The 7,695-nt window shown below is 46.0% G+C and overlaps 1 pseudogene across 1 annotated transcript; it reads right to left on the reverse strand.

The window, feature by feature from the left end:
- Positions 1–438: 438 nt before the first annotated feature.
- LOC147444517 (ER-bound oxygenase mpaB'-like) lies at positions 439–2,741 on the reverse strand (annotated as a pseudogene). The gene is made up of 2 exons (XR_015190121.1): positions 2,314–2,741; positions 439–2,071 (listed from the first exon to the last, which is right to left on the reverse strand). The product of XR_015190121.1 is annotated as an ER-bound oxygenase mpaB'-like (transcript).
- Positions 2,742–7,695: the final 4,954 nt, after the last annotated feature.

A 7,695-nucleotide genomic window follows, 5' to 3' on the forward strand; every position in this document is an offset into this window, starting at 1 on the left:
TCTATTTTTGTCACTTGGTGAGAATACACTCTTGTTTATCAAAGAGTCTTGCTTTTCTCGGCCCCAAATATTTCAAATTTTTACTTAATAAAGTTAGAAATATAAATATTTCAAGGTACCATGACAACCCATTGCCAAGAGGAAGAGCTCTAGGCTAAAGAAGACAGTTGTGAAATGGGTGCCTTTCAAAATTCACACCCTCCCCAAATTTAAAGACAATTTTTGGAATATACTTGGGATCTTGTTTATGTGTCAACTTGTGATTTGCTGAGATCCGTCCAACTACTGGTCCATGGATGTCTCTAACCCCTAAAAAGCCTTAATAATCATACTTTCTCAATTTGATTCAGTTTGATCAAAAACATATTAATCTTGGTATTACTTAATTCTCCTTTTCCCTAGGAAGCTCATGCAATTTTCAGATTTAAAATTAGGAAAAAACTGCAAAATCCTTCCTAAATTACGGGCTTTTTTATGTTGCTGGATTTTCTACCCTTAAGCCACTCCACGGCCAGCTATGACCTGACACTCTCTACACCCTATGCATGAGCCGAAAGGCCCTATACAAAAAGAGAGGGCTGGATACCTGCGATGCTTCTCTTTGCGAAGGCAAGCAGTAGCAACGCTTGCTAAGAGAGGCGAAGTTGATGTTACATCACGTCACCATTCTACTTCATTCCATCGCTCACCTGCCTTGCTGCATCACCCGCATGAGATGGCAACCACTGCCCCATATACCAAGCTTTCTTGCATACACAGCGTGTTCCAATTCCCTCTTCAGCATGCAATCAGAAATGTTCAATGTACACAACTTGCAATATTCTCAAACTTAATCATGGCTTCAAACTACATAGCAATGGTAGCACAGGACACAAATCACCCAAAGCTCAGGCAATTGATGCTGAAAGTCAAACCAACTTATCTCTTAAAGCACTCATAAACAATGGAAACAACCAAATCGTTACCGCTCTGATACCAATGTAACATATACGGAAATCTAAGCATCGTATGCCTCTCTTACGAACTCTCTGCATAGGAGCATGCTAAAGACCATCATGACATGTTGTCGTGCATCAAAGCACAATATTGTAGTTGTGAACCATGCTGCTTTGCATTGCATCGCCTAATATTGGGTATTCTCTCCTTTTGTGTACATCCTTGAGCCCAAGGGAGAGAGAGAGAGAAGGCAAGCAAGCAAGGAAGCCTCAATGCGAATGTAACAATCTACTTTCATCCCTGAAAGTGTCTGCGTTGTAGCTGGAGCATGCACAGTGCATGTAGGTTCTTTCCAAAGGAATGCCTCCTTATATCTTTGCATACACTCACCATTATCAGCCCTTCAGTCAAGTCAAGAAAGGCCACAACCAACACCACCAGCATGAGGACATTATCCCTGTGCAAAGACATAAGGGGGCTTCATTCTTGACTGTGATAACTCTGCAAATGTCCACCTAATCTGATCTTTCCACAAGGGCAAGAGGCCAAGGAAGATTGCTGCATTCTGAGAGAGGAAGTAAGAGTTCTCCAGGAGATGCATCTCCCAAACACCCAGGCTTCATTGCACCCAATTCCTTTATTTTGTACCCATGTTCATAATAGTGAGGCTTGTACCTCTGCAACGACAGCATGTACCAAGCGTTGGGATCAAAAGATACACCTTGTGATGCAGGACACCCAGATGGGATGCGAATTTCAGACCAACTCAACGGTCTGGGTGGCATCCACCTCACAACAAACCTATGCAATTTGACCGCATGAGCTTAGCCAAGCCGGCTGTTTCGGGTATCCCATCGCCTTCCGCAAGCGGTCATCCATGAATGCAAAAATTAATCTGCACACAACGGGCCGCAAAACGACAAGCACACCACCCAACAGTAGCCCCAGTGTTAACTCAGCAATCTCCTTATTTGTATCATTGTATACCATGTACTTGCTTTCATAACTCTGCTTGTATGATGCAATATCTTGGATACTGGATGGTATGTTGCGAATGCCCATCCGTGTCCCGATGTCATGCCATAGAGTAAAGATTGTGTTTTTCTCCACCTCTGTTAGGTCTCTGTATCCATACCTGGCAAAAACACAAGGAAAAACCTGGTTGCAATTTATTCATGGCCCCCCATTCCATGCTCCAGGTGCACATGTGCAACCGACCTTGTGCTTGAGTGCGTGAGCAACTGAATGTGTGTGTGTGCACGGACGCACGCGTGTTCTGTGTATGTGTGCATGCACGAACTGTGGATTCAAGAAAGTAGAAGTGCAAATGCAGAACTCACACACAGCCTCTCCTTCCACACCACTTATACAACTTACATGGAAATCCATTCCATCGGCATGATAATGAAGATGGAGAGAACGTACAGGAAATCTGCATTGCTGATCTTGTACTGGGAATGGATGAAATTCAAGCGACGAAGAGCTAGCGAGCCACGAGGGCCATCAATGTGATGAAGAATCATCTCCTTGGCAAGGATGTCGTTGTCGTCATAGCGCTTGGATGGATTGGCCGCGAAGTGACCGGCTCTGCTAAGAATGTGTGAAATGGAATGGATGGCGTAGGTGCGGAAGAGGCCAAGCTCGAGCGAGGTACGGACGAGGAAGGGGAAGTCAACGAAGGCGAGGTGGGCATGGATGGTGTGGCTATGGCGGAGAGGATGCAGACGAGCCAAGAGGGAAGCCCGCCTTCGGCGAAGGAGCATGCCCAGGATATTCCAGAGAAGAGCTACGAGGAGGCTTCACAAGCTTGCGAGTTGAGAGTATTATCACACTAGGTAGACTTTCTAGAAAGGGAGAGATGCGACAAGAGAAGGAGGATGATGCCCATGCTGAAATGGCGCGTTCTCATTGGCTCTCCAAAGGTCAGAAACAACTTTCGAAATGGGAGTCCATAGGCCTAATGAGAACTCTCCGAAAAGTAAAAGTCAGAGGGGCGGCCTTCCCTCAGCACTATCTCACACGGCATGGGCTGGATTGGATATGAGCCGTCCAAGGCGACTTTCGTAAATTTGGAAAAACAAGTAAATTCGGGCGCACCGAAACTTGTAAATTCGGGCGCCCTCGCTCCCGCTCTCCTCCCCCTCGCATTCCCCAGACTTGAACCCCGGACGCCACCTTTGCAAGTCTATCACCTTAACCGCCTCACCTGCGTGTGCTCGTTGAAAGCAATGGGAGAAAGGTTTCTTTATGATAAACCCGTCGCTGTGTAAATTGGGTTCAACTTTAGTAAATTCGGACGCGCCGCGAGATCAACGGCCCATGATGTCCAAGCTCCCCAAAAAAGGCGTGGACCATTGATCCCATCCAACCCATGCAAGTGTGAGATAGTGCTGAGGGCGGCCTTCCCTCCTCACTATATGGCACGGCTCCAGCCAGGGGGGATCTATGGTGGGAAAGAGAAGCGGAAATCGCAATGCAATCTCAGTCGTCCGTCGACTTGGTGAACTAGGGGTGAACTAAGGGTGAACTCGGGGCAAAAATGGCGGCCCGAGCTCACTCCTAGTTCACCCGCCTCCCGGGGTGTGGGTTGAACCTGGATGTCTCGGTTTCCGTACGAATACCCTACCACCTCGCTAGCGCACGTCACTAGCCATGTTGGCATGCCACATGATCACACCCTACTTTACCCACCCCTAGTTCACCCTTAGTTCACCCCCAGTTCACTGCATGATCCGACGGCTGAGATTAAAGCCGCCTTGCCTCCCCAAATTTGGGCCCTAGATCCCCTCTGAGCCAGAGCCGTGCCATAGAATGACGAGGGCGGCCTTCCTCGTTACTAATTGACACCTTCTTTTGGGAGGTGGGATCAATGACTCACGATCACCAGTTGATCGTGACTATTGGATTTCCTATGGAATGCAAAAGATTCCCACTTTTTTGGATCCAGGGCTTGAACCCACTACCTCTCCGCCACGAAATTGACTCTAACCACTAGGCTATTGCCCATTCGTTAAAGGGCATGTGTGTGTGGTAAGTTTATAGATCACGGCGTCGCCGACAAGTTTACACCTAGTTCACATCTAGTTCACACCAAGTTCACATTGAGTTCATGCCAAATTTGGTGTGGTGTGCAGACCCTCCCTAGTTCACACCAAGATCACACTTTGTTCATGTTGAGTTCACACCAAATTTGGTGTGGTGCAGATACCTCCCGAGTTCACTCTTAGTTCACACCTAGTTCACACGGCGATTAGACGGCCCAGATTGCACCTGCCTCGCGATGCCTACTGTGGGCCATTGATCCCACCTCCCCAGGGAGGTGTGAATTAGTGACGAGGCATTCCCACCTCAGCTAACTTTTGAAATGGGAGTCCATCTACCAAAAGGTATGGCGCAAGGCTCGAGCGCGTGTGGGGTTGTATTTGAAACCCAGGCATAGTACCACTTGGCCAAGGTAGGTTCATAGTTGATTTCCTGCATTTTTTTATACTTGGCCCAATATAGCAGCAACCAGGGGCCGGCACACTGCAACAAGCGAGGGACACTCGTCCCAATGTGACAGGGGCCTTAGGCAGTGGTCACGCACATCATAACTATGCACTACTAAGCCTGAGGCCCATGTCACGAATGGACGTCGGACATGACCTAAAAGAGTCCTTGTTTGGGCACCTAAGGTGTCACAGGGTGGGCGGACAATGAGAATCTTTAATGAAATTTACACAAATCAAAGACTGATGCTTTTGACTGATACTTCGAAAGGTATTGGGGTTTCCAACATGATGTGTAGAGCGAAAGCCAATGAAATTCATTTGCGCTACTCTTTTTCTGTTTGTTCGCAACTTGCCATGGAAGGCAAGGGCGTGAAGCCGGCTTGCTTTGCACTCTGATGGATATGATAGTCTGTGAATAAAGTTTTACCACCTCCGTTGCACACACATTCTAGCTGACGTGTGTGACACTTGCCTGAAGTAGAGCAACAAAACCATAGCCATGATCGCACGCAGCCCTATAATGGCTTTTGATGGTAAAGTAGAGGTGAAAATTGGAACAAACATTTGTGAAGTTCAAAAACGAATTTTTTCATGTTGGATTCTAACCCTCGTTGTCGTGTTCAACATGTGTGGGAAACTTCCTTGTCACAAACTGATGAGGACCACCATTTTAGAGTGGATTTTTTTGCATGGTAAAGCGATGGATATCCTAGTTACTCCATTTTTTTGCATGGCATAGACACACACACACACACACACATGGAGGCAATGGAGGGGCAGGTTTTCTAATAGGGCTGGGTGGACACTGGTAATTAATCTCTCTCTCTCTCTCTCTCTCTCTCTCTCTCTCTCTCTCTCTCTCTCTCTCTCTCTCTCTATACAAACTCTATATTAATCTCATAGGAAATTTTTGCCTTTAGAAGATGATAATATAACATTTCATTTCATTTCATTTCTCTCTCTCTCTCTCTCTCTCTCTCTCTCTCTCTCTCTCTCTCTCTCTCTCTCTCTCTCTCTCTCTCTCTCTCTCTCTCTCTCTCTCAAACCAATGGACTACCAAACCCGGTCCATCCGCCCAACCTCCCTTTTATAGGCTTCCAGCCTGCTTGAACCCGTTTCCACTGGCAGTCGGCCCCTGGCCGAGTCCGTGACCCCATTGGTTTGGCCCTTGGCCTGACATTACTCCCCCCTTGGAGAAGCGTTTTCGTCCTCGAAAACAAAAGTGGGGAATTTCTTCTTAAGAACACTGATGTTTTCCCAAGTGGCACCGTCCTCAGGTTGATCTTTCCACTTGACTAAAGCTTGACTACGTACATGCTGACGAGTACGTAATTCATGAAAATCTAACAATAGTTCAGGTTCATGCGGTTGAATGGGAGGCTCAGTGAAATCAACCAATATCTGCTAGCCGATAACATTGTTGTCCCCATGCAAGCGTTTACGTAAACGACTTACATGAAATACCGGATGGACACGAGAGTGCGCAGATAACTCAAGTTTGTAGGCCCTATCACCAACTCGCTTGAGTATCTTGAATGGCCCACAATAACGTGGAGATAATTTGGGTGTAGGCCCAGTCTTCGGACTTTCTGAATGCTCTAGCTAATTTTGGAGTCTTAATGGTTGACTTGGTTGGAATAAACCGACAAAGTTTAGTCAACCGGTCTACGATCACCCATACCGAGTCATGTCCTCGAATAGTGGTTGGTAAACCCACAATAAAATCCATGGAGATACTTTCCCATTTACCATTGGGAATCTCTAAAGGATGTAAGAGTCATCCTGCTTTCAGGCACTCTGCTTTATTAACTTGACATTTTTGGCAATGCAAGACATAGTCTTGAACATACCCATGCAAACCTGGCCAGTAAAACTGTTGTCTTACGAGTGCATAAGTTTTCTTAATTCCCGGGTGCCCTGCACTTGGACTATCGTGACATTCATAAAGAATTTGGCGCCGAATGTCCGCGTCCGTCGGTACACACACTCTCCCCTTGTGGAGTAGATACCCATCATCTATGGAAAAATTCTTCCATATCTGAAGTTCATCACTTGAAAGAGGAGAATTGGGTGTGGAGGAAACAAAACCACTATCAACATTGGAGTGATAAGGATCTCTCTTTCTAACATAGCTCCACACCTTGGAGTATGCAGTATCATGCTCACACTTACCTTTGAGAGATTCCAAAAACTCACTCCGCAATTCCGTGAAAAGGAGAGAGTTGATCTCTGGCATTCGGCTGAGAGCATCAACCACTACATTGTACCGCCCTTTGTGATATCATAGCTTGGCATCATACTCCTGAAGAATCTCAGCCCACCTGGCCTTGCGACCTTTCAAATCACTTTGTTGTGTAAACCACTTGATGCTTTCATGGTCAAACACAATCTCGAACTGTGCACCATACAAATAATGTCGCCATGTCTTTAAAGCAGACACTATTGCATAGAGCTCTCGTTCGTAAGCAGAGTAATTCTGTTGTGCTGAATCCAGCTTCTTGCTTTCAAATGCAATTGGCCTTCCCTCCTGCAGAAGGACTGCTCCAATCGCACGATTACTAGCATCCGTTTCCAAAACGAATGGCTTTAAGGGATCCACAATAGCCAAAACAGGAGCTGTGGCTAATGTGTCCTTAAGTTTGTCAAAACTTTGCTGTTGTTCTAATCCCCACTGAAAGGTCTTGCCCTTGGCTTTCAGCTGATCTGTCATGGGAACAGCAATATGGGCATAGTTTTTAACGAATTCACGATAAAAACCTGCAAAGTCTAAAAAAATCTAGAGCTCTTCCAAATTTTTGGGAGAGGGCCACCTCCGAATGGCATCCACCTTGGATTGATCCATGTGTAACCCTGCAGCCGAAATAACATGCCCCAAGTAGTGAATTTCCTCTTTGAGGAAATCACATTTGGATTCTTTGGCATATAACTGATTTTGGCGTAGCAAATGAAACACTTGTTTCAAATGTGCTAAGTGCTCTTCCTCAGAGGCACTATATATAAGAATGTCATCGAGGAAAACGATAACAAACTTTTCCAAGTATGGTCTCAAGACACTATCCATGAGTGTCATGAACGTAGCTGGAGCATTGGTTAACCCAAAGAGCATCACCAAGAACTCATAATGTCCAAACCTTGTTCGGAACGCTGTTTTGGGTATATCCGCAAGCCTGATGCGTACTTGATAATACCCAGATCTTAAATCAATCTTTGAAAATATACGAGCGTGGGTGAGCTTATCAAACAGCTCATCCACTCGTGGAAATGGGTA

This window comes from Adiantum capillus-veneris, chromosome 13, assembly GCF_014529385.1.
Source record: "Adiantum capillus-veneris isolate H3 chromosome 13, ASM1452938v2, whole genome shotgun sequence".
Taxonomy (NCBI): domain Eukaryota; kingdom Viridiplantae; phylum Streptophyta; class Polypodiopsida; order Polypodiales; family Pteridaceae; genus Adiantum; species Adiantum capillus-veneris.